This window comes from Siphateles boraxobius, unplaced genomic scaffold (genome assembly GCF_051911475.1).
Source record: "Siphateles boraxobius isolate OS27281-9 unplaced genomic scaffold, OSU_SipBor_1 16, whole genome shotgun sequence".
Classification (NCBI taxonomy): Eukaryota; Metazoa; Chordata; class Actinopteri; order Cypriniformes; family Leuciscidae; genus Siphateles; species Siphateles boraxobius.
The window spans coordinates 19318367-19345756 of NW_027508766.1; the positions used below are offsets into that span (position 1 = coordinate 19318367).

Below are 27390 nucleotides of genomic sequence, written 5' to 3' on the forward strand. Positions count from 1 at the left end.
AAGTAGCACACCTACTTCACGCAGAAATAGCAAAGCTGCTCTGCAAAGGGGCTATAGAAAAGGTACCGCCTTCTCTGAGCGAGTCAGGCTTTTACAGCCGATATTTTCTCGTACCCAAGAAGGACGGAGCCTTCAGACCTATCATAGATCTGAGACATTTGAACTAAGTGCTTGCGAAAAGACCGTTCAAAATGCTTACGACCTGGAAAATCCTCGCGCACGTTCGCCCGAGGGACTGGTTTATTTCTCTAGATCTGAAGGATGCCTATTTTCAGATTCAGATAGTACCCCGTCACAGGCAATTTTTGAGATTCGACTTCGACGGTCAGGTACATCATTACACCGTCCTGCCGTTCGGCCTGCCCCTGGCACCCCGTACATTTACAAAGTGCATGGACGCGGCGCCCGCCCCCCTGAGAAGTCAGGGGCTGCGAATAATGAACTATCTGGACGATTGGCTGATATTGGCACAGTCAGAGACAGAACTGCTATCTCACAGAACAGTGCTTCTGAGTCATCTGGAAAGCTTGGGTCTCACGGTCAACTGGACCAAGAGCTCATTACTGCCCAGCCAGTCAATTTCCTTTTTAGGAATAGCACTGGACTCGGTGACCATGACGGCTCGTTTATCGACACAGCGCGAGCGCCGTGTTCGCCACCTAGCCGCATCTTTCCAGAAGGGCAGCTTTCTCCCTTTGAAAACATTTCAAAGGATGTTGGGCTGTATGGCATCAGCTGCAGCGGTGCTCCAGCTGGGCCTACTGCGCATGCGCCCGCTCCAACGCTGGTTGAATGCTTGCGTGTCCCGCCGAGCCTGGGTGTCTGGCGGCCAGAAAATCAGAGTGACTCAGGCCTGCATAGCAGCTCTGCAGCCCTGGTTAGTGGCCGACTGGTACCAGCAGGGAGTAATGATGGGAACCATCTCTTATCGTAAAGTCATCTCGACAGACGCTCCAACTCAAGTTGGGGCGCGCTGTTCGAGGGCAGACCGGCCTTTGGCCAGTGGTCAGACCAGGAGAAGGGTTTTCACATAAACTGTCTGGAAATGATAGCGGTCGAGAACGCGCTGAAGTGCTTCCTCCCGTTCATACAGGACCAGCATGTTCTTGTCCGCTCGGACAACATGTCTGTGGTATCCTTTGTAAACCATCAGGGCGGTGTCAGATCCAGAAATCTCTGCAATCTGACGGAACGCCTCCTTATTTGGTCTCAGATGCACCTGCGCTCGCTGAGGGTGGCGCATGTGCCTGGCCATTTGAACAACGGCCCAGACAAACTGTCCAGGGACAATGTTCCCCCAGGGGAATGGTCCCTGCACCCCCAAACGGTCCAGAAACTGTGGCGCCTATTCGGCAGAGCGGAAGTCGACCTATTTGCGTCAAAAGACAACACTCAATGCCCGACGGTCTTTTCGAAGGACGAGGACGCCCTGGCCCAGGTTTGGCCCAGCCTCCCGCTATATGCTTTCCCTCCGGTCTCTCTGTTGCCACAGGTGATCAAGAGAATCAGGGAAACGTGCCACTCGGTGCTCCTCATAGCCCCGCGTTGTAAGAATCAGATTTGGTTCCCGGAACTAGCACGGCTGTCACATACAGCTCCGTGGCCGATTCCGGTGAGGGCAGATCTTCTCTCTCAGGCTCGCGGCACGATCTGGCATCCCCATCCAGAGCTCTGGTCTCTGCATGCATGGTTGATCAACGGGTACTCGTTGCCCTGCCAGAAGGAGTGATGAACACGATCACGCAGTCTAGAGCCCCTTCCACGAGAAGGCTCTACGCGTCTAAATGGTCGGTGTTCTCTGGATGGTGCACCGACAGAGGTCTGGACCCACGGACATGCGGGGTGGCGCATCTGCTCACCTTCCTACAAGAGCTGTTGGATAAGGGAAGGTCCCCATCCACGCTCAATGTATACGTGGCGGCAGTGGCAGCGTTCGCAGAATCGATGCACGGCCAGTCATTGGGAAGACACGAGTTGGTCATCCGCTTCCTTAGAGGAGCTAGAAGGATGAATCCGCCGCGCCCCCTGTCGGTTCCCATGTGGGATCTTTCATTGGTCCTCGAGGCCCTGAAAGCTTTTCAATTTGAACCACTAGACTCCGTGGGGTTGAAATATCTATCACTGAAAACAGTCTTCTGACTGCACTGTCGTCAGTAAAACGTGTAGGGGACCTGCATGTGCTGTCTGTCAGCGCGTCGTGTCTTGAGTTCGGACCGAATGACTCTAAAGTCATCCTCAGACCTAGACATGGCTATGTCCCTAAAGTGATGGGCACTCCATTCAGAGCGCAAGTTATTTCGTTGTCAGCTCTCCCAGCATCTGACAGCGAAGGTGATGTGAATCTCCTCTGCCCTGTCAGAGCGCTGAGGTTTTACATTACGCGCTCCGCCTCTTTCAGGCATTCGGAACAGCTTTTTGTTTCGTTTGGTGGGCGCACCAAGGGTCTCGCCTCCTCGAAACAGAGCCTGTCCAGATGGATAGTAGACACTATAGCGGCCGCTTACGCGTCAAAAGGTCTGCAATGCCCTCTGGGCATCAGGGCTCATTCCACGAGAGGCGTGGCCTCTGCATGGGCATGGTCCAGTGGAATTTCTATCCATGACATATGTGTAGCGGCGGGCTGGAGCTCCCCGTCTACCTTTGTCAGGATTTATAACCTAGAAGTTCCTGCCTTGCAGGCTAAACTGTTGTCAGTCTGAAGGAGAGGTGTATTCTGCCCAGATCTCCTGCTCAGATCACTCTCACATGACTCAGCTCTCCTGGTTGAGCTGCACTAAGTAGGGACTGTGCCATGTGCCTACACAGACCGGCGCGCTGCTCTGTATTCCCTATGTGTGCTTATGTACAAGTGATGGCCCGCGTGGCTGGCCACCTTATTTTTTCCACTTATGGGGTTCCCCTGAAAGCTCAGGGTCTCATGTGGATACTTGGCGCGCACGGCGTTGACAAAGTGTTCCCGTAGCGTAAGCTAAACTTACGCAATACGAGAGAACCTCTCGTAAGAGAACGATACTCGGTTACTAACGTAACCTCGGTTCTCTCTAGAGAGGGAACGAGTATTGCGTAACCGGCCGTGCTCGCGCCACGAGCGACTTCGCTACAGTTGACGGAAACCAGGGAAGTCAGCCTACTGCCCCTAGTGTTATACGCTAAGCCACGCCCATTCTGGCGGGCTGTGACACTATGAAGGCGCGGGCGCCCTTCATTGGGCGTGACGTCACGCCGGGCTCACTGGTAGGCTGCAGCAGTTGCCCGCAGGGCAGCCAATGAGCACGCGAGATGGCCTGCTCTAGGTCTGCTAGCTGCTGCACTGCGCTGACAAGGAATACAAAATTAAGGATAATTTTTTGGCTTCAGTATCTCGAGAAGATGAATCTTTCCCGTAGCGTAAGCTAAACTTACGCAATACTCGTTCCCTCACTAGAGAGAACCGAGGTTACGTTAGTAACCGAGTATCGTTTTCTGGTTTTCTTAGTTACATCGAAGTTGCCTTGGTTTTCTTTGACTAATCAAAGCTGGTATCAACAGGGCACATGCGAGGGGATGCAGCTCGGGACTATTTTGAAAAGATTAGCAGTCTTTTAAATAATACATGAATGGGGGATTTTCATGAAATGACTACATTTTTTAAAGTTCAAAGTTGTAATTTTGGTCTGTTTTCAGATTTTGGGAGAGAGTGTTGCCAGCAAAGACAGGGCGGGTGTAACTGCCACTTCAGATCCTGAAGATGATGGAGATGGAGACATCTCTACAATGGACCCTGAGCCAGTAGTGGTCCATCGTGGATCACAGTGCAACATAAGATGTTTACATCGTTCAATAGGTAGTTAGCTTATATCTAGCATTCACCATACATGCCATATACAATCACAAATAAGGATTACATGTCAACATTTTTCATGATCTCCATGGTTACTATTTTGTAGTTTACACTTTTCAGACAGTAAACATTAAAAATTATGAACTTCATAATGTTAGAAAAATATATTTTGTACTGGGTTGCATTAGATAGTGCATGTGTTGTTACCAATGAATGTACAATGGTGAACAATTATTAATATTAATCTCTTTCATCTAAGCTGTTCAGGTAAAGCCTCAGATGGTGGCTGTGGGGATTCAAACTGAAAGGTTTGAGCATCGCAGATCTACTCCACTGGCCAGTCCTGAACAAAGTAATGATGAATGGTCATTTTCTGATATCATGAACCATTCTGGTGATATGTCATGGAGTCCAGGGGAGGAGATGTTGAGTGAGTCCTCTGAGGAGGAACCAGAAGAGCTGGAATCTCTCAGTGACCCAAAGTAAAAACCTTTTTATTAATGGAAACTGTTTCTGATTGTGTATCAAAAATGTCATAGTCAGAATTAATGTGTTTTTTCCATTTCTTGTTTTCCAACATGACATCATGACTTTGCGTAAACATACACGCCACTTTCAAGTCAAGTGGCGTGTTATCTATACGCATTTTGAGCTATCCGCGTGTATGTCCACGCCGAAATCTTTTGCGTGTATGTCTACGCCATTAAATGTCCGAGTGATTCCGCGTGTATGTGTACGCCGTTAAATGTCCGAGCGAAACGAAGCAAAATCTATATTTACATCTGTGGAGCGATCTTTTTTTTCCTAGGATGGTAGGAGAACACTCATAAATGGTATTAACCCCAGTGACGGGTAGGTTTAGGGACGGGGTTGGGGTAGGTCATATATCTATATATACATAATACAGTAATATAACGTTAGGTCAAAGGCGTTGATAAACACGCTGAAAAGCGATTATGCGTGTTGATAGCACGCCAAAAATGGAAATACGAATTGGCGTGTCATACATACGCCATTTCATGAGATCAGTCTGTGTTTTCAGTGCTGTTGACAAGTTCATTGTTTGCCAGAGGCAGTTGCTGTCCTTGTTCACGGTTTGCCCTGCATGCTGTGGGGAAACCCAGGGACACATAATGCACCCGGAAGGAACCTTCATAAAAGTTAAGCAGGTTATGTCTTAATTGTCAACTGTCTGTGAGGAGCTGAATTATAGATTGTGAATGTACAGTATGTATATTAATTATTTGTGTTTTAACTATACAGGCATTTCACTGCCTCATCTTAAAGCTACTTGAGTCTTGAATCTTCTCTCATCTTTCAGGCCTGCGGAACTTGTGGTTATGAGCGTTACTGGCAAAACCAAGAAAAGGTGCATCGAAACATGCCTGCCTGCAACCTTTTACTCAGCGGTGCAATTCACTTCTCAGGTTGCATGGCTACTCAGACCATCAGGATGCTGAAGCTGTTTGGACTGCAGTGCATAAGTCCCGGCACTTTTTTCCGCCATCAGCGCTATTACAATATCCCTTCTATCGTGCAGGCCTGGAGGAATGAGCAGAGGGGGATCATCAGGGAGTTGAAGGAGACCGGAGGTGGATTGATCCTGTCTGGTGACTGCAGGTAGAATGATCCAGCTCACGTCACTGATGTAGAACAGGTCAGTGTGTTTTTGCATTAACCTCTAAATGTAACTGTTTTTGACGTTCTTAGATCAGATTCTCCTGGACACTTTGCCAAATATGGTAGCTACTCCTTGATTGAGGATCGGATTAACAAAGTTTTGGATGTTCAACTTGTCCAAGTAAGTTGATGTCACACAGAAATCTTGTGTCTGATTTAGTTACTGATATTACTGATACTGTTCAGTAATAATCAATTGATTTTACAGAGCTCAGAAGTCCCAAGCAGTATCAATTACAATAACAATAACAACATAATAAGCAGTATCAATACGTAACCCCATGTGTACTAATAATTACTTGTGTTATGAAATGCAACAGACTATATGACAGAACATGTTTTATTCCTGGATCACCAGCAGCCACTAAACTGGAGAGTGTAGCTGCCAGGAAAGCACTGGTAAAGGATATTCGACAATTGTCGCCTCAGCATCAGACATTCTCCCTGGAGGCCTACCATTCCCTCATTCTGCACTTTGCTCCCAAACACACTGGCTTTTCTTTTCTTGGGATGTACAGCAGGTAGGGTTATCACTTAAGCATCGATACTAATAAAATTAGGTATTTTTTTTAGTGCTGGGCAACGATTAATCGCATCCAAAATAAAAGTTTGTTTACATAATATATGTGTGTGTACTGTGTATAAATATTTTTTAAATATATAAATACACACATATGCATGTATATATTTAAGAAAATATGTTATTTATATATAAAATATTATATTTATATATTATATTAATTATGTATAAATATATATACAGTATATACATGCAAATGTTTCTTAAATATATACATGCATATGTGTATATTTATATATAAAAAATTATTATACGCAGTACACACACATATATTATGTAAACACAAACTTTTATTTTGGATGCGATTAATCGTTGCCCAGTAAAAAAAAAAAATCAGGATATTGCAATACTTTTGTAGCAGGTAAATGATGACAGAATGATTATGGCTAAAAACTAATGCAGTCTTGTATAGCGGACCAAAATGTTATTGATTGATAACAGCATTACATATTGTTTGCAAAAAAATAATTGCAAAGTTGAGTCATTGTCTTAGACCCATTTGAACTGAAAACATTAATGTCATGTATTTCTGTTGCTTTTCACTGCATTGGGTTAGCTTTGGAGACCTAATGTTCTATCTACTTATCTTCTATAGACTTCTCTTGGCAGCCCTACATTTCAATAGTAATGGCAACAGAGATGTAGCTCGAACCAGTGAGGGTGAGGCACGCTACGCTGTTCGCTACCCGCGGTTTCGGAAAGGTGGCTGGGTAGTCCACCCCATCAAGGAGAAACCATCTTACGGTTAGTAGTTTCACTTAGTTTCTCAATATCTTTTTTTATGTGAGTCAACCATGTTATTACATGTGTTCTAAACATCTCTCATCAAGGATACGCAACAAATCTGATGGTCTCTCTGGTAGAGGAATACTCCAAGTCACCACAGGCCCTACAAGAAAGCAGTGCTGTCTTGTCCTCTGCTGCCCCGCCCCCCCTCACCAATTCCCTCCAGAAGGTTCCCAAGGATGAGGCAGTCAGCCTCCATCTCGCACGACACTCGCACATAACACGTAATAAAAGATAACTTTGACCAATACAGTTTGTTTCACTATGAATTTATTAATCGTCTTCTAAGTGGGGCCACTGGAAACCGTTGTACGTGTGTCCCTCCTCTGCAAACTGCCTCCTTATTGCTGACACAACACATGAAGGTATGGCTTTCCTAATGTCCCTGCCTAGTATTCCGTACGCCCTGCCTAGTATTCCGTGCGGACAACCTGCCTGTATGCCGTGTATCGGAACTGCCTGTGGTGGAGATTGGGACCTAATTACATTTTGATCATACCATGTTTTCATAGTAAACAATTCCAATGGTAAATATTGAATGTCCTGTTGGCTGATATTCTACTGTACTACACAACACCAAAGTTGTTTTTATAGTAAGTATATGGAAACCACTGAGTTTAAAAACCTGCTTAACAGGATTTTCTATGTTGGTGTAGAAAAGCTGGTTCTTTAAATTGCAGTGTGAAATAATTTTTGCTCAAAACATACTCTGGCCTGCTGGCTTGGAGAGGGCCATGCTCCTGTCTGTAGTTCAAGTATGCTATCTGCAGCACAAAAGGATTCATACAGGATGCTTCAAACCCTGGATGGAGTGTGAGGCAGGTAATGTCTTCTGGGGGATCTAGGTTTTGGACAAGGGACCAATAGGCGTCGACCTCCCTACAGCACACACTCTCCACTGCTGATGGCATAGCCTCACATCTACCACACAAGCACCTGTTAAACAAAATGTGCCAAGATAAACTCACGCATTTATCTGCATGCCTTACACTCAGTCCACGTGACAATAAAAGATCCTTGTGACAATGACTATATTTACATGAACAGCATATTCCCGTCCTAACCGGAACACTAACCGCTTTCATACACATACTCCGTAGTACATGCGAGCTCATTTACATAATGTCCGTCGGAAATACTAGGGGAGTAGTATAGCAGCCGGCTAAGTTCGGAAAATCTGGAATCTAAATGAAACATTTTAAGACGCATGTTGCTAGCATAGGTGGTGACAATATACAGGTCCTTCTCAAAAAATTAGCATATTGTGATAAAGTTCATTATTTTCCATAATGTAATGATAAAAATTAAACTTTCATATATTTTAGATTCATTGCACACCAACTGAAATATTTGTGGTTTTTTATTGTTTTAATACTGATGATTTTGGCATACAGCTCATGAAAACCCAAAATTCCTATCTCAAAAAATTTGCATATTTCATCCGACCAATAAAATCAGTGTTTTTAATACAAAAAAAGTCAACCTTCAAATAATTATGTTCAGTTATGCACTCAATACTTGGTCGGGAATCCTTTTGCAGAAATGACTGCTTCAATGCGATGTGGCATGGAGGCAATCAGCCTGTGGCACTGCTGAGGTGTTATGGAGGCCCAGGATGCTTCGATAGCGGCCTTAAGCTCATCCAGAGTGTTGGGTCTTGCGTCTCTCAACTTTCCCTTCACAATATCCCACAGATTCTCTATGGGGTTCAGGTCAGGAGAGTTGGCAGGCCAATTGAGCACAGTAATACCATGGTCAGTAAACCACTTACCAGTGGTTTTGGCACTGTGAGCAGGTGCCAGGTCGTGCTGAAAAATGAAATCAGATGGAAGCATGAAGTGCTCCAAAATCTTTGATAAAACACAGTGGACCAACACCAGCAGCTAACATGGCACCGCAGAGCATCACTGACTGTGGGTATTTGACACTGGACTTCAGGCATTTTGGCATTTCCTTCTCCCCAGTCTTCCTCCAGACTCTGGCACCTTGATTTCAGAATGACATGCAAAATTTGCTTTCATCCGAAAAAATTACTTTGGACCACTGAGCAACAGTCCAGTGCTGCTTCTCTGTAGCCCAGGTCAGGCGCTTCTGCCGCTGTTTCTGGTTCAAAAGTGGCTTGACCTGGGGAATGCGGCACCTGTAGCCCATTTCCTGCACACGCCTGTGCACAGTGGCTCTGGATGTTTCTACTCCTGACTCAGTCCACTGCTTCCGCAGGTCCCCCAAGGTCTGGAATCGGTCTTTCTCCACAATCTTCCTCAGGGTCCGGTCACCTCTTCTCGTTGTGCAGCGTTTTTTGCCACACTTTTTCCTTCCCACAGACTTCCCACTGAGGTGCCTTGATACAGCACTCTGGGAACAGCCTATTTGTGCAGAAATTTCTTTCTGTGTCTTACCCTCTTGCTTAAGGGTGTCAATGATGGCCTTCTGGACAGCAGTCAGGTCGGCAGTCTTACCCATGATTGCGGTTTTGAGTAATGAAACAGGCTGGGAGTTTTTAAAAGCCTCAGGAATCTTTTGCAGGTGTTTAGAGTTAATTAGTTGATTCAGATGATTAGGTTAATAGCTCATTTAGAGAACCTTTTCATGATATGCAAATTTTTTGAGATAGGAATTTTGGGTTTTCATGAGCTGTATGCCAAAATCCTCAGTATTAAAACAATAAAAGACCAGAAATATTTCAGTTGGTGTGCAATGAATCTAAAATATATGAAAGTTTAATTTTTTTCATTACATTATGGAAAATAATGAACTTTATCACAATATGCTAATTTTTTTAGAAGGACCTGTACATGGATGCTTGAAAAAGTCGACAGCAATATTGCTAAATATGATTTATTAAAGATACTGCAATGTGATAAACATGGAGACAACGTTAGCCACAATTAGCTATAGCCTGTGGTCACTCACCAAGACACCTGACCAATCCTCCACCGATTCTCCTCACACCACAACTCTATCTCTCTCCTCTGTCCATTTACCCTTCCCCTTAACTCTGCCTGACCCCTCTCTCGCCTAGGTGGCTCATAATTATAAGGCAATGGCCCATCGGAAGAGTTGACATGAACCCCTACTGCAACCTCTTCAATGTCTGACTCCATTACGAAGAGATGAGATTTACCGGCCGTTGCGTCACGTCCGATCAGAGCGTTTTTGACAGCGGAAGTAATTTTACTCACAATTTCTTTAAAAAACTTTTTTAATGCACATTTATGATTAATTTCTTCACGCAAATCGAGTTCCTACAGTATTTATCTACACGTCTATTCACAGGGATCTTCAACTTGAAAGATGGGCTTCAAAAAAACGAGGTCTGAGTTGTTAAAAAAGACAAAAAAAGCAAGAAAGTATTCTTTCACTTGTATTACGACTCATTCACCAAATTCTTACACGTTAAAATCAATTTTTAAAAAACATTTGCATCTGTTGTCTTCTGACCCGGAGTTCAGCGGAGTTTTCAACATCCTCCTTTGATTGTTTATAAACGTGCTAGAAATCTAAAAGATCGTTTGGTACATGTTCGTTTTCAAAGTGTTAGTCCTCGTCCATCTCAAAGTTTGCTTAGTCAAATACAGAATGGCAATTATCGTAGTGGTAATTGTGCTCAATGCAATAATACATGTAAAACTTATTTTTTCTGTCATCCAAGAACCGGCAAAAAATATACTATCAAATCTGTGATTACTTGTGTCTCGACTTATGTTGTTTACTTGATCCGTTGTCCGTGTGGGTTAGGTTATGTGGGGAAAAAGTCACGGCAATTAAAACAAAGAATTAGTGAACATAAGAGCTCTATCAGAAGAAAAGATGTAAATTATCCAGTTGCAGCTCATTTTTTAGCCTGTAATCACAATGTTTCCTCTTTACGCTTTTGTGGTATTGAAAAAGTGAATGTGCGACCTAGAGGGGGTGACATTGAATTGCTCCTGTTGAGACGTGAACTCTTTTGGATTTTCACACTCCAGACTTTATTTCCTAGTGGTATGAATGATGAAGCATTATTCAATGTGATGTTATAATTTTTTAAAAAAATTTTTTTTAAATGTATTGTTTTTAAGTATGTTTGCAATCGAGTACAATTACGGGGTGTAGATGTGTGATGACGTGTTGTCAATTATAGATTATCAATGGGCTTAAGTGGTTACAGATGTAACTTTGTTGATTGGTCATGTGAGTATTTCAAATAGGAAGAGTTTGTAAATTTGTATATGCCTGATGAAGGTCGAAAGACCGAAATGTTGCTGCTAAATTAAAGTTTTATTTGCAAGCACTGATAGTGTGCGGGAGTTCCTATTTGTAGATTGTCGATCAAGCTTGGTCTTCCTTTCCTACGCACCTATCACCAACAGGTGTGCGATGGCTTTTGTTCATTGATAAAATATTACTGAAAATTGATTAGTAATGCCTTACACTACTGCATTACAGCAAAAAGTAATATGTTACTGTAATACATTACTTTTGTAACGCCTTACTCCCAACACTGGATACTAGTGAGAATGTTCCTCTGCTAATAGAACAATGGTGGGAACCATCAACTATTGGTCAAAGTACCCTATCGAGACATCCCCTGTGGACAGTTTCCAGCCATTTAAGTCAGTGTCAGTGTGCCTGCAGGTATTAACCGACAGGTCTTCTATAGGAGTGTGTAATCCATATGCTCACCTAACAATTCGGCTATAATTAATTACTATTACTCAGTACTTAAATGCATAGTTATACTGTCACAAGGACACCTTAAAATAAAGGGTTACACTTTATTTTAAGGTGTCATCATTACAGTGTAATTATATTTATAAGTACTGACTAATATTAAGCAACTACATGTACTTACCATAGGGTTAGGGTAGGATTAGGATTAGGTTGAGGGTTAGTTGCATGTAATTATGTAATTACTGTTATTACTATTGTAAGTACATGTAACATATGTAACAAGGACACTGTAAAATAAAGTGTTACCAAATAAAGTGTAACCAAATTTTAAATGTTTGGTGAACTATCCCATTAATTACTGATCAGTGTTTTATGTAGCTAACTTATGTAAATTAGAAGCATGTGTATTATGCTTAGGTCATGTTGTATTTTTTCAGCTTTGCTTCCTTCAGCTGGGAGTGGGATCCAGCTGGTCTAAAAATGTAATAAAAGCAAAAATGTTTTGTAAATAAGCCAGACTATTTGACAGTTTTGGTCTGTCCACTTTCCACAAACACAACACAACAGTTTGCAACACATTGCAGGTGCACAAATCCTATTATACAAATCACAAATTAATAAACTCATATGCTCATATTTTTGCTACAGTTGCAATATGGTGCAAAACGCATTTACACACCTGCATCAAAAAGTCACGGAGAAATTTTGATTCAACATTACAAAGTGATATTTTATCAACATAACTTTTGCACCATCAGTTAAAGGTCCCATATTGTCAAAACTGAAATTTCCTGGCTTTTTTCATGATAAGAGAGGTCTAGGGGCTATGTAACTACCATATAAGTTTCAAAACAGTCGATCCACAGACAAATGCACACAGCCTGCATGAAGTAGCTGTGCCTTTTCACGAGCTGTTTTGACTTCCGTATATTTGTGATGTCAGAACTACTCAGTCACCAATGGTGGGTCACTCAGAAAACAACAGGCCAATCACTCTTGAATATTAAGTAGACAGGCCAAAATCGACCTGTTCTTCGCAGAACTCCTGAGAAAGGAGCCGTAAAAATATATTGACTTGGTTTTTGGTACTTATACCACCAATATATTCTTAAGGACATCAAAACCTAAAATAAAACTTCAGAAAGTTTTACAATATGGGACCTTTAATGTTGAAACTATGTTGAACAAAAAATGGATGGTAATGCTATTGAATCAACATTACACTATGATTGATTCAACATCACTGATGCTGAATCAGCTCTGAAATTAACAAAAATAATCAATGGTAATATTGCTGAATCAACGTTACACTATGATGTTGAATCTACATCACTGCTGTTGAATCAGCTCTGAAATTAACAAAAATAATCAATAATCAATGGTAATATTGTTGAATCAATGTTACACTATGATGTTGAATCTACATCACTGCTGTTGAATCAGCTCTGAAATTAACAAAAATAATCTTTGGTAATATGGTTTGATCAATGTTACAATCAATGTTGAGGTTGATTCTAAATACATTTTGTTGAAACACTGAAAATACAACTGAAAAGGAATGTCAAACAATGTTGCCATTTGATGTACCAAGTTAATGTTGAAAAAAAAATAACATTTTAACTATACAAAATTTGGCGAAAACCTTGTAAAAAAAATGACACCTTTCCAGCAGTTGAGTCAATTTATTTTATTCAATCAATCAATGACAAAAAAATATTAAAAGATTCTTCTTTAAAAATGAAAGGGGGAGAAATAGGACAAAAGCATTTCAACCTTTAAAAATAAAATTGGCTTCAGAAGTCTGATGTCATAACTACAGGTGTTCCAATGGTTCAGGTTTTTAAAAATATGTCTTGCATCAGACTACTGCCTCTTTTTCTTTGGGTTCTCTGAAATCTGAAAAAGAAAGCATGCTGTTACTCAAGAACAAGTCAATTCAGTTGTCATACAGTCACATTCAATAATGTTAATATACTAAACACAATACGAATCACTTTTTTTTTAAGTTGCAGGACAAAAAATATTCGAACTAAGATTATAGTATCCTTAAATTCTGTTCTTAAATTTATTTTCCTAAAATCTATGAATGCTTCAATATCAAAAGAAAGCACTATGTCAGGGGTGTCCGATTTTATCTCCAGCTCTAATTAAACACACCTGAGGCAGCTAATCAAGGTCATTAAGATCAATGAAAACTTGCAATGCTTCATGAAGAGGAACAAACACCTCTGAGCTATAGTCATTAACTACATCTCAGTTAATTTTCTGTGAAACTACTTAGGCTACGTTTACACATAGCCGGTTATTTAGAGAAACAAATATTTCCCCTAGTTTTCAATAATAACATCGTGCACACAACCCGCATAAATACGCCTCGAGCTCCATCATAACTATGCCAAACCTATGGGCGGCAGTGTAGGGAGAAGGATAAAGCCATGCAAGCCAATCAGAATCGACAAGAGAGAACCTAAAACCCCGTTTCTCCCAGTTGACACGGCAACACATAACCGGCGTTTACAGAAATCAAATCTAATCTAATCTAGTTTATAGAAATAATCGTTTTCTGTGATAAAAACGGGGTTTTCGTGTAAACGAGAGGCCAAACCGCAGGGAAATATCTGCGTTTTCCCTTCGTGTAAACGGGGCCTTAGCATTCAAGTAAAAAGTTTATCTTGTAGAATAAAAGAGCTTAGGTTTTTTTAATGAAAATTTCTTTAAAAGGATAGTTCAGCCCGTAATGAAAATTCTGTCATCATTTACTCACCCTCAAGTTCCAACCCTGTATGAGTTTCTTCTGTTGAACACAAAATAAGATATTTTAAAGAATGTTGGTAACCAGAAAGTTGACGGTGGCCATTGATTTCCATAGTAGGGCAAAAATACCATGGAAGTCAATGGGTACCATCAACCATCACGTCTGGTTAACAACATCCTTCACTCTATCTTCTGTTGTGTGCAGCAGAAAAAAGACCTTCATACAGTTTTGGAACAACATGAGGGTAAATAAATGATGACATAATTTTAATTTCAGGCTGAACCATCCCTTTAAAGCTGCAGATTCACCTTATGTAGTCCTTAATTTCTTTACATATCACAAAATAGCCATGTCAGTCACTTTCTTAATAAACACAAGATGTTTTTGTTATTGTGTTTCAGTGGAAACAAGCTAAACTGAATGGAAATCAGTTACATTTCTCAAATTTAATACAGATTCAGGAATATGGATGGTTACCTAATTAAGCAGTGATAAGGCTCAGGATATCATCAAGTCCCAGGTCAGGTGATTATGCTGTCGACAACAACTGTGTATAATCAATGTCAGCATTATCAGGAGGGTGCTTCTCTTTTTTTTGAATTTTTTTTATTGTCCATCTTCATCTGCCTTCAGTCCTACTAAAGGAGAAATGTGCTCTGCATGCAAGCACTGACGGATGCAAGACATGGGCTATGTTTGCAGTGTAACATTCTTGCTCATGTTCATGTCTCCTGCACTTCAATAAATCTGTTAAATGATGTTAGAACATTATTCAGGAAATTCCTAATAAACTTTACTAAAGCAAGATGCATCTTTTAAGAATGTAGAAAAATAGATGCTTTATTCAAACAGTTTAGTAACTTTTTAATTTATCTAATTACAGTGAGTAACAACACAAATCAAACACAAATAAGCACGCAAAACAAAGGAACAGAGAAATAAGGTAGATGCACCATTGTTTGAAACTGTGCTAGAGAAGTCATGTAAGTATGTCAGGTGCTTCAACAAACAAGAGGTCTATAGGATGCACCTATGTTTTCTCTCTAATGAGGAAGCATTAGACTACTGAGAAGTGCACATGCAAAACCATAATGGGCATTTACCAATCAGTGGTCAATTTCAAACTACAATAAATGTTTTTCAACCATTTTTCAACAGACTTGCTAAAATCATGAAGGCCCACCCCTAAACCAAGACCCAGTGGATTAGAGCAAAACGGGTAAGGCGGTTGAAAATGCCCATTGTGATTTAAAAAACACCCCACTAATTGAGAAACACCCACTAATGTTCTGCAGAGATACATGCCGGAATGATCTTGTGCTCATCAACTACAAATTAGGGCTGAAACGATTCCCCGAGTTACTCGATTACAAAAATTCCTCGAGACAAAAACTCTGCCTCGAAGCCTCGTTAAATTCCTATGACGCGCACTATACGCGCGGCGCAGGGATTTGATTGTTTCACACGGACCGTTTATCCACACGGACCTGTTCAGGAAGCATATATTTTGAATTTGGTTGGCGCGATGGCGGAGAATAAATATGTAAATAAACGGCAGAAATTGTCTAAAGTGTGGGATCATTACACACTTAATTCACTTAATACACTTAACTCGCTGAAACAAGGTAATGTAGTCTAAGCCTATTGATGTTCGCTGATTTTAATCCCATACTGTATTTGTAGCGATGTCGTGATGCGGTTTGACTAGATATGATTTTTAGCTCTGATGACATTTTTAAGTAATAAATGTAACTATCACGTTCAATTGCAAGAGAGTATAGCCTAAAAAAAGAACCCCTTCACACACACACACACACACACACACACACACACACACACACACACACACACACACACACACACACACACACACACACACACACACACACACACACACACACACACACACACACACACACACACACACACACACACACACACACACACACATGCCAGTCAGACCAATTGACCCTTCACAGGGAGCTTGATTGACAGGTGATCTGACCAATCACACTTCGCCATCCGCCATTTTGTCTGACAAAGCAGTCAGGAGAGTTAGTAGATTAACATGGGAGGATTTGAACTTGAAAGGCTGAATATACTGACGCCTTTCCACGGTTAAAACAACATTCCTTCTTATGTTCATTCATGTTTATTTGATGCTATAAATGAACTAGAAGGAAGAGATGATCGGTTCACGAGCAGCTTTAACTGAGGCTCTACAGCGATCTGTCACGACACATTAAAGATCCACAAAACGGTATTTATTGTTTAAATTTCTTTTTAAAAATGACCAAATTTGAAAGGTGAGACTTTGTTTAATATGTTTAATATCAAAAGTAACCGAAAAGTAACCTGGTCTGTCCTGTCTGTCAGCGTATTATCAGTCTCCTCTCTGATCCGCGATGTATTTTTCACTGCGTGAGAACATGGTGTGTGCGTGAGAGCTGCGTAGCTTGTCGGACATAGCGACAGTAACTAAGGGGGGCGGGTCTTTGCGAAGGGTCAATTGCAGCAATGCATCACATATGCTTAAACTTTTATGTAGCCACACAACAATAATTTCATCATGCATTCACTGTACACACCGGGACGTGATGGAGGAACAAATATTGTATTGCAGTCTTTGCGAGACCTTGTTTGTATTTCACGTCTGCCAAATAGTTACAGACAACAACAAAAAATTAAAGTCCCCAGCCTGTTGGTTTTTAATAAAGATTCGGAGTACTCATTTTTCAGTTAAAACGCACGGAACAAAAAGTCCGTCAGCTTTTACTGCGTGTTCAACAACAAGTCACGTTACAGCTCTTCTTCAGCATTAAACTACCAGAATACACAAATATGCTTAGATGCTTAGAGTGGTTATATTATAACATCTTAAAGGAAAATGCACATATGAGAAGCTTTATAACTTGCATACTATATAAATTAGTATATAACTTATAACAGCTTTAACTGAAATAGACACAAGTTTAATATAACTATTCTGTTAATAAAACACACAAAAAAAATATCTGATTACTCGATTAATCGATCGATTAAGTGCTAGATTAATCGATTACAAAAAGAATCGATAGCTGCAGCCCTACTACAAATCAATGTCACTGTCTCCACCCATGTGTGCTGTTGGCTTTCATCAAAATTTCAATGCTGATCCAACGCACTTTAAACATTGAAATGTCAATCTCAACCAAAATGATGGTTTGGATCAAAACTCAACATTGTATCAATGTCACCATGCTGTCTGGGACAAGTACATAACTACAGCTGCTTGAATCTGCTGCGACGAATCTCAAACACTGTTTTTCGCTTTCCTATATACCTTCATAAATTCAGAGTAGCACATTTTTCCATCTTGTACTGTCTTCATGAAATGTCAATAATATGTATCATTTACACTCATGCGATGAACATTCAGCATTGTAAAGCTGTCAGGTTTTGGAATAGGCATGTGCTGACACATGTGGTCACTAAAATAGCACTTTCCAAGTTGGAACAACGAGTTTTGGTATTATGATAGGCTATGTGTTGCCATTTTTAGGGGCCAAGCACCGAAGGTGCGGAGGCATCTATTGTGTCTGTTCCGGCTCTTATTAGTGGTGCTTGCCAAAGGCAAGGCATCACTAGTGTTCTCTTGCATACTTATTAGTGGTGCTTGCCAAAGGCAAGGCATCACTAGTGTTCTCTTGCATACTTATTAGTGGTGCTTGCCAAAGGCAAGGCATCACTAGTGTTCTCTTGCATACTTATTAGTGGTGCTTGCCCCATGGGCAAAAAAAAGGCCGAAAAATCGAATAGACTTAACATTGAGACAAACTTTGACCACTCGTATTTCTGAGCGAGAATTTCGCAGAAATGTGTGGGTCACTACAATTGAAGAGGCTGGCAGGCTCTGTAAGAACATACCTCACAATGGTATAAAAGTTGCACCCCTGGGGGGCAGGAGCTGCCCAAAGTTGCCCCATTGACTTACTATGGTGTGAACGGCCCCTGAAATGAATGTGTTAATAGTGTCACAGACCCCTGAGTGAGGCGTCAAATCGACCGGCTCATTGAGGAGAGGTGTGCTATGACTTTTCTAAGCGATCGGGTGTACGATGTTCGCACAGCGGACCAAAAAGCGGCCAAAAAAGTCCCATTGACTTAACATTGCGGAATGTTCAGAAATTTAAATCCCAACCGACTTTTTCACACACACAGACACAAAGGGCCTGTGCCCGGTTGCATAAAGCACCTTAAGTTTTTCCCTTAAGTGTGATACTTAAGGGGCGATTTCCCCTTACCTAAGAGAATAACTTAAGGGTGTTGCATATAATCTCTTAAACGGTTCTCTTAGGTAAGGGAAACATTTAAGTGATTCACGACAGCGATCCTGGATTCACGTTATAAAAGTCTGTTGTTGCCATAGATACGCAAAACACTAACACTAGCAATTACGCGTTTTCATCAAATAAAGTAGGCCAATAAAGTAGGCTAGGATATCGGAATGGATAAAGAAAACAAAAAAAGAAAGCCTAATTGGACAGAGGAGGAGAAATACATTCTTCTTGACGAATATGATAAAAGAAAAACAATTTTGAAAAGCAAACTAAATCCCCATGTAACTGCTGCAAAAAAACAGAAACAGTGGGAAGAAATAACGGAAAAAATCAACGCAAGGAATCTTGATGTGAAGAGGACGGTTCAGGAAGTCCTTAAAAAATATGAAAACATCACTGTGGTCGCAAAAAAAGAGTTGAGCGCTTATAAGAAAGAAGCCCACAAAACAGGTAAGATTGAGCAAGACTAGCGCTACGCTTTTAAGATTGTAAGCACCGCACCCTGGTGAAGAGTGCGCTTTATTGCTGTACAGTGTTAAGACCTAACGATTACAAAACTGACCAACAGGTGGAGGACCCCCACCGGCTGAGTTGTCGGACTGTACTATAATGGTACAAAACATCATTGGAGCTGACTCACCTGTCCTGTCTGGCATCTGTGGCGGTTTAGAGAGTGAAGCTGAACCAGTGCAACAGTGTAACATAGAGTGAGGCATTAAGTTATTTTCCTGTATCATCATATAATAACAGTGGCTTAGAGGATACATTATTATTTTGACATCATTAGAGACATAATACGTTATAACATAATGATTTAACTGACATTAATGTCACATTTAGACCCTTGCAGCACTCTGAAAAACAACTTCAGCACCATCAGATCGTCACCAGAACGCCGATACAGGCAACCCCTAAGTAATGATTTATGTTAACTATTGCTTCAGCCTATAATTAATCCAGCGAACAGCTTTAATATTATTTTTTAAGATTTTCTTAATTTTCCCCATTACTTGCGTATTTCAGAAGACCGCAAATATCACCTGCAGCCAAATCAAGAGAAGATGTGCTGGAACTGCAGACAGAGGTTCTGCAGCTTCAAAAGGAGAAACTGCAGCTGGAAATTGAAAAACTAAAGAAGGAGACGGAAAATCAGGAGCTCTATAATTTTATTCTAAATAACAAACTTTTACAGCTAAAGGCTGAAGGAAAAATAACAATAACTACAATTGAGTAATTTTTTGACAATTGTTTTTTTAGATTTCAGATTGTGTGTGTGTGTGTGTGTTATAATAATAAAAACTACTACTACAACTACTACTACTACTACTTCTTATTTCTTCTTATTAAGATGACTTCTATTAATCCAACTATATTATCAGTTAAAGAAAGCATTTACAATGGCATCTCTAGCAGCATATCCAGCCTGTTGGAAATCGTGATTTTGAATCAGATGCAGTTCCTCATAGCCCTCTTCATTCCCGTGCTCATCCTCTTCTTCGATAGCAGAATATGTCTTGGAAAAGTTGAAGAGCACAACACACGCTACAATAATTCTGCATGCCCTTGAAGGCTCAATACGCAGTTCGCTGTGGAGACAGTGAAACCTGCGCTTCAGCTGTCCGATGGTCCTCTCAATAATCGACCTTGTGTGGGTCAGCGCATTATTGTACTTTTCCTAATCGGGTAAAAAAAATAAAGAAAAAATAATAAAGATTTTTACCAGTAGGCTATAAACAGTGCTTTAAGATACATACTATGAAGGTAATGTATTGCATAAAAGATTTTCTTTGAGAGTGCAAAATATTTGAGGCTTTGATTATTTTAAAACATACGCAAATCAGGTAAGGTGTTACAGAATTGACAACGTGTAGCAGCAACACAATAGAAAGTGCATACCTATTTTAAATACATATTTTAATACATTTATAATTCAGTAAACTACTGCTAATATTTCTTTAATGCTCACAAATTGATTAACATTTTCCATGCAAATCTTTTAGGCACCAAATTATACCTTCATAGGAATATACGTATTAATTAATTACATGCCTGTGCAGCATTACGGGGATTCATGAAGGGCGTCATGAGCCATGGACGGCAGGGGTGACCACTGTCCCCGAGCAGGAGACCAGTGTGCACTCCAGCTTCAAAATCACTCCCTAGTTTGCTCTCCGCCAAAATCCTGGAGTCATGTGTACTCCCGGGCCATGATGCAACAACATTTGTAATTTTGCAGAGATGGTCACACACTAATTGTACATTAATTGAATGGTAGCCTTTTCGGTTTACGTACTGGTCTTCGTGTGTTTGGGGCGCCTGTATTCTGATATGTGTGCCGTCAATAACACCACATATGCGAGGAAAACCTGCTTTCCGAAAAAAAACTGGTTTGAATGACCTCCTGGTCATGATGGGATGGAAACTTGACCGTTGCGTTTAAATGACGGGAAAGAGCCCCCGCAACCCGGTGAACCACTCTGCTGACAGACGATTTATGCACGTGGAAAACATCTCCCACTACCGTCTGAAAACTTCCAGTTGCAAAAAAACGCAGTGCTATAAGCAGTTGTAACACTGCAGGTAAAGAGTGGTTGCGATGTGTGACATGGTCAAGGTCGCCGTCTAGTTTGTTAGCGATGTCAAAAATTGCGCGTCGATCAAACCGGTATTCAAGCAACAATTTTTCATCGCTAAGATGGTCCAAAGGGTTCTCCCGATCTCTAAAAATTCGTCTTTGCACATAATTATCTTCAACTGGTTCCATAAATTCAGCCATGTCGTCTTATTTTTGTCCGCGTTACTCTTAAGGTTACGATTTCCAAACCTTAAATTATACTTAGGGAAATGACCGTTAAGGGGTTTTATGCAACAGTTAACGCTTTTTAAGGGATTACTTAAGGGAAAAAACAGCATTTAAGGGAAATTCTAAGTGTTTATGACGTTTCACTTAAAAAAAACGTTAAGTAACACTTAAGGGTATTTTTCTGCAACACCCTTAGATTTAAGGGAAACATAAGGGCGAACTTAAGGGAAAATGTCACTAAAGGTGCTTTATGCAACCGGGCACTGACACCCCTGCGTTTCTCTCCCTCTCTCTCTCCCTCAGAGGATTTATATTATCAAGCAGCCAATAAGTAATGGCTTAAAATCTTCATAGCCTCCCCCTAGCAACCAATTATAGCACCCTAGCAACCGTAGGCCATAGGCACTAGGGGTCACTACAATTGAAGAGGCTGACAGGCTCTGTAAGAAAATACCTCACAATGGGGTAAAAGTTGCACCCCTGGGGGGCAGGAGCTGCTCAAAGTTGCCCCATTGACTTACTATGGTGTAGGACGGCCCATGAAATGGGCCATCCTACACATTGCATAGGGATTTTGTATTGAACATAGCTCTGGATCACAGTGTCATAGAGACAAGGGGACGGGCTCATTTTACTCAGATGACCAATCAGGCTCTCAGGATCATTGTGAAGCTATTAAGCCACGCCCTAGGAACCATTTAGAGCACCTTAGCAACAAGTTCCATAGACTTCCATTGAAAGAGATCAAAAGGATATCTCCGGATAGAAGTGTCATAGAAACACAAGGGTGGTCTCGTTTGACTCGGGGCAGCAAACAGCAAATAATGAATCACCTCAACACTACGTAGCCCCTCCCTAGCAACCATTGTCGAGCACCTTAGCAACCAAAATCTATAGAGGGATATCTTCCATTCTGAATGTCACAGAGGTATGGGAGTTGGTTTATATCATTCATACTGACAAGCAGCCTTTGGACTTTCATGACTGGCAGCTGCAAACCTACTCCCTAGCAACCAAAAAGAGTACCCTAGCAACCATTTTGCAAGACCTATATCTCTGCATCAGAACATTGTATAGAGATGGGGGTTAACTCTTTTGACTCATGCTGGCAAACAGGACTTCTAACATGCTACACATGCTAGCTGTGAATAGTTACATGCTAATAATGATTAGGTTAGTGCTAAATAATGCCAAGAAAATGTTTAGAACTCCAACAGTAACCATCTGTGACAACTACCAACCACCTAGTAACACCATAGCAGCCACCCAGAATACCCTAGCAACTGCCTAGCAATACCATAGCAACCACCCAGAACACCATAGCAACTGCCTAGCAACACACAGAATCCCCTAGCAACACCATAGCAACCACCCAGAACACCCTAGCAACCACCTAGCAACATCATAGCAACCAACCAGAATACCCTGGCAACCTCCTAGCAACACCATAGCAAGCATCCAGAAACACCATAGCAACCACCCAGAACACCATAGCAACCACCTAGCAACATCATAGCAACCAACCAGAATACCCTGGCAACCGCCTAGCAACACCATAGCAACCATCCAGAATACCCTAGCAACCACCTAGCAACACCATAGCAACCACCCGGAACACCCTAGCAACCGCCTAGCAACCACCCAGAACACCCTAGCAACCACCTAGCAACGCCCTAGCAACCACCCATAATACCCTAGCAACCACCTAGCAACACCATAGCAACCACCCAGAACAACCTAGCAACCACCTAGCAACACCCTAGCAACCACCCATAATATCCTAGCAACCCCCTAGTAACGCCCTAGAAACCATCCAGAATACCCTAGCAACCGCCTAGCAACACCATAGCAACCACCAAGAACACCCTAGCAACCGCCTAGCAACCACCTGAACACAGGAATAAGCCATATCTCAGCACCAGAACATCGTACAGACATGTTTGTTGCCTCGTAATCAATCATGTACCACACCCTAACAACCGAGTGGTGAGTTTTGCCACTGCAAGCACCACTTTACATTTTCTTCTGGAAATGTACATTCTAGTTAGTGGTGCTTGCTGAAAGCAAGGCAACACTATTGTTATTGTCCATACTTATTAGTGTGAATGCTTTCAAGCATTCACACTATTGAAATCCAAATCTTTATTATTATTATTCCGTATTCTTCCGTGGTCGCTTTCAACTCCTCTCTACTTTGTGCTACAAAAACCATTAAAGTATCAAAATGTTCAGCTTTTCAAGGACATGTGTGCTATTATTTTTCTTTTTTATAACTTTTATACTTTTTAAATTATTAATCTTTTTGTGTATTTTTTTTAACATGTAAGTCAATGGAGAATTCTTCAAATCCTGCTTTATGCTCCTTCTGCTTTCAAAGCCCACTACTTCTGCATACTTTCAGCTATTTTTGTCATTTCAACTTTAAAATGTTGAGAAATCTTTAAGCTATTAACGTTGTATTCAACTTTTTGAAATCTTTTATACTTTTTTCACAATCTCTACTTTAGTCTCATGAAGTTTTTCAAGCCGTTTCTCAGATTTTAATGGAAGCGGATGAGAGAGACTGTTCAGAGCTAGAGCACGTGATGTCATCTGCTAGAGTGAGCCAGCTTGAAAACTAATCGTAAAAAATAATTTTTAAATCGCTGGCCTGGCCACAATTTTAACTCTTCGGGCATGTAATTATACTTGAAACGTAGGTATTTTTGTTGTGCTTCCTCACGTGTGTTTAGTAAATCCCTCGGACTTACAGTTTTTCCTCTGTGTCCTTCCAAAGGACAAGAGTGACAGACAATCCTCCATTGGCAGCAATTATAAATTCAGGTCAAACTTTGGTCCGTAATGCTTTGATCACTAGTTTTTCAACTTGCCAAAGTGGTCTCTTTTTTCAACTCTATCCACACAAAAAATACATCACATCGTTCACAAAGGCCTTGTCTCGCTCACGGTCAGGTCATTTCGCCGATACAACCTATAGTTTTGTCTCTAGGGAGGTTTGTTCGAGGCCAAGTATCAGCGATTTTGCCCTCTGTCTAAATAGGAAAGCTGATTGCACAGGTGATGTTGATTAGCACAGATCAAAGGGGCACAGATCAAAGGGAGACACACATAATTGGTCCTGTGTTCTGATTGGTGCACAGTCACTGAGCTCTTTTCTGAAGGAACTTTACAGGTTTTTGTTGCATTTATGCTTCTGCTTCTCCTGTTCTCCCTCCCTCTTTCTTTCTCTTTGTAACTAATCTATCTTTCTTTCTTTCTTTCTACCTAATCCTTATTTCTTTCTTTCTACCTAATCTTTCTTTCTTTCTAACTAATCCATCTTTCTTTCTTTCTAACTAATCCTTCTTTCTTTTTCTTTCTTTCTTTCTTTCTTTCTTTCTTTCTTTCTTTCTTTCTTTCTTTCTTTCTTTCTTTCTTTCTTTCTCTCTTTCTTTCTTTCTTTCTTTCTTTCTTTCTTTCTACCTAATCTTTCTTTCTACCTAATCTTTCTTTCTTTCTAACTAATCCATCTTTCTTTCTTTCTAACTAATCCTTCTTTATTTTTCTTTCTTTCTTTCTTTCTTTCTTTCTTTCTTTCTACCTAATCTTTCTTTCTTTCTTTCTACCTAATCTCCTTCTTTCTAACTAATCCATCTTTCTTTCTTTCAAACTAATCCTTCTTTCTTTTTCTTTCTTTCTTTCTTTTTTTCTTTCTTTCTTTCTTTCTACCTAATCTTTCTTTCTTTGTAACTAATCCATATTTCTTTCTTTCTAACTAATCCATCTTTCTTTCTTTCTAACTAATCCTTCTTTCTTTTTCTTTCTTTCTTTCTTTCTTTCTTTCTTTCTTTCTTTCTTTCTTTCTTTCTTTCTTTCTTTCTACCTAATCTTTCTTTCTTTCTTTCTTTCTTTCTTTCTACCTAATCTTTCTTTCTTTGTAACTAATCCATCTTTCTTTCTTTCTAACTAATCCATCTTTCTTTCTTTCTTTCTTTCTTTCTTTGCATTTCAGTTAAGCATTTTAAGGATTCACACGCATGTTCCGCAGGAAATGCTCTGTTTCTAGTTATTCTTTTTAGTGGTGCTTGCCATAGGCAAAGTAACACTAGTGTTATTGTGCATACTTATTATTCTTATTCTTATTCTTCTGGCCACATTTTGACGCGCTACTCCTCCCGCATTTTTTGTCACAGACCCATGAATGAGGTGTCAAAACGTGCGGCCTGTTCGGGAATGGTGTGCTATGACTTTTATAAGGGATCGGGGATTCGATGTTCGCCCCAGTTGCGAAAAACCGGCCGAAAAATCCCATAGACTTAACATTGCGTCAAACTTTGACGAGTCGTAGCTCGGAACGAGGATGTCGCAGAAACGTGTAATTTACCACATTTGAAGAGGCTGACAGGCTCTGTAAGAACATACCACACAATGGGGTAAAAGTTGCACCCCTGGGGGGCAGGAGCGGCCCAAAGTTGCCCCATTGACTTACTATGGTGTAGGACGGCCCATGAAAACTGCTTTTATATTGAACATAACTCTGGATCACAGTGTCATAGAGACAAAGGGGCAGGCTCATTTTACTCAGACGGCCAATCAGTCTCTCAGGATCATTGTGAAGCTATCAAGCCACGCCCTAGCAACCATTTAGAGCTCCTTAGCAACAAGTTCCATAGACTTCCATTGAAACAGATCAAAGGGATATCTCAGGATATAAGAGTCATAGAAACATGAGGGTGGGCTCGTTTGACTCGGGGCAGCAAACAGCCAATCCTGAATCACCTCAACACATCCTAACCCCTCCCTAGCAACCATTGTCGAGCACCTTAGCAACAAAAATCCAAAGAGGGATATCTTCCATTCTGAATGTGACAAAGGCGTGGGAGTTAGTTTATATCATTCATACTGACAAGAAGCCTTTGGAGTTTCATGATTGGCAGCTGCCAAGCCACTCCCTAGCAACCAAACAGAGTACCCTAGCAACCATTTCGCAAGACCTATATCTCTGCATCAAAACATCGTATAGAGATGGGGGTTGGTTGATACATTCACATTGACTTTGGAGCTTCATGATTGGCAGCTGCCAAGCCACTCCCTAGCAACTAAACAGAGTACCCTAGCAACCGTTTTGCAAGACCAATATCTCTGCATCAGAACATCGTATAGAGATGGGGGTTGGCTCTTTTGACTCATGCTAGCAAACAGGACTTGCTACATGCTACACATGCTAGCAGTGAATAGCTACATGCTAATATTGACTAGCTAAGTGCTAAATCATGCCAATAAAATGCTACAAACTCAACAGTAACCATCTTTGACAACTACCAACCACCTAGTAACACCATAGCAACCACCCATATTACCCTAGCAACACCCTAGCAACCACCCAGAACAACCTAGCAACCACCAGAACACCCTAGCAATCACCTAGCAACACCATAGCAACCACCCATAATACCCTAGCAACCGCCGAGCAACACCCTAGCAACCACCCAGAACACTCTAGCAACCGCCTAGCAACCACCCAGAATACCCTAGCAACCGCCTAGCAACACCATTGCAACCACCCAGAACACCATAGCAACCACCCAGATTTACGCTAGCAACACCCTAGCAACCACCCAGAACACCCTAGCAACTGCCTAGCAACGCCCTAGCAACCACCCAGAACACCCTAGCAACCACCAGAACAACCTAGCAACCAATAAATTGGTTATTTTATCAATTAAAAAACCTGTCGGTTATTAAAAACCTGTCGGTTATTGATAAAATGACAAAATGATTGACTGGGAGGACTTTAAATGCTGAGGTCAGGCAGTTCATATTTAAATCAGTGCTGGCTGACTAAATGACCTGAGAGTATAACTGTTTGTCTTGAAATGCCCCACACTATCCTGGCAGAGAAACAGATGGCCATGGGGGAAAGAAAGTTAAGTAAACATAAAGCATCTATAAACAATATGAAAAACACATTATTCAAATCTTCTATATCTCGTCTAATTGTGTAACACATCTGAA

At 41.0% G+C, this 27390-nt stretch overlaps 1 protein-coding gene and 3 long non-coding RNA genes across 6 annotated transcripts in view; 1 reads left to right on the forward strand and 3 right to left on the reverse strand.

Moving 5' to 3' along the window:
* The window catches only part of aspa (aspartoacylase), a 135060-nt gene that overhangs the window by 43882 nt on the left and 63788 nt on the right, over positions 1-27390 (reverse strand). The window lies entirely within an intron of this gene.
* Positions 5868-7074, forward strand: LOC143739415 (uncharacterized). The gene is made up of 3 exons (XR_013204188.1): positions 5868-6021; positions 6676-6824; positions 6911-7074. It is a non-coding gene; the product is annotated as an uncharacterized LOC143739415 (long non-coding RNA).
* On the reverse strand, positions 19043-21494 carry LOC143739416 (uncharacterized). The gene is made up of 3 exons (XR_013204189.1): positions 21349-21494; positions 21017-21073; positions 19043-19150 (listed from the first exon to the last, which is right to left on the reverse strand). It is a non-coding gene; the product is annotated as an uncharacterized LOC143739416 (long non-coding RNA).
* LOC143739414 (uncharacterized) lies at positions 24684-25283 on the reverse strand. 2 transcript variants are annotated; one of them, XR_013204187.1, is made up of 3 exons: positions 25259-25283; positions 24859-24964; positions 24684-24706 (listed from the first exon to the last, which is right to left on the reverse strand). It is a non-coding gene; the product is annotated as an uncharacterized LOC143739414 (long non-coding RNA). The 2 variants fall into 2 exon arrangements; XR_013204186.1 differs by lacking the exon at positions 25259-25283 and adding an exon at positions 25105-25121.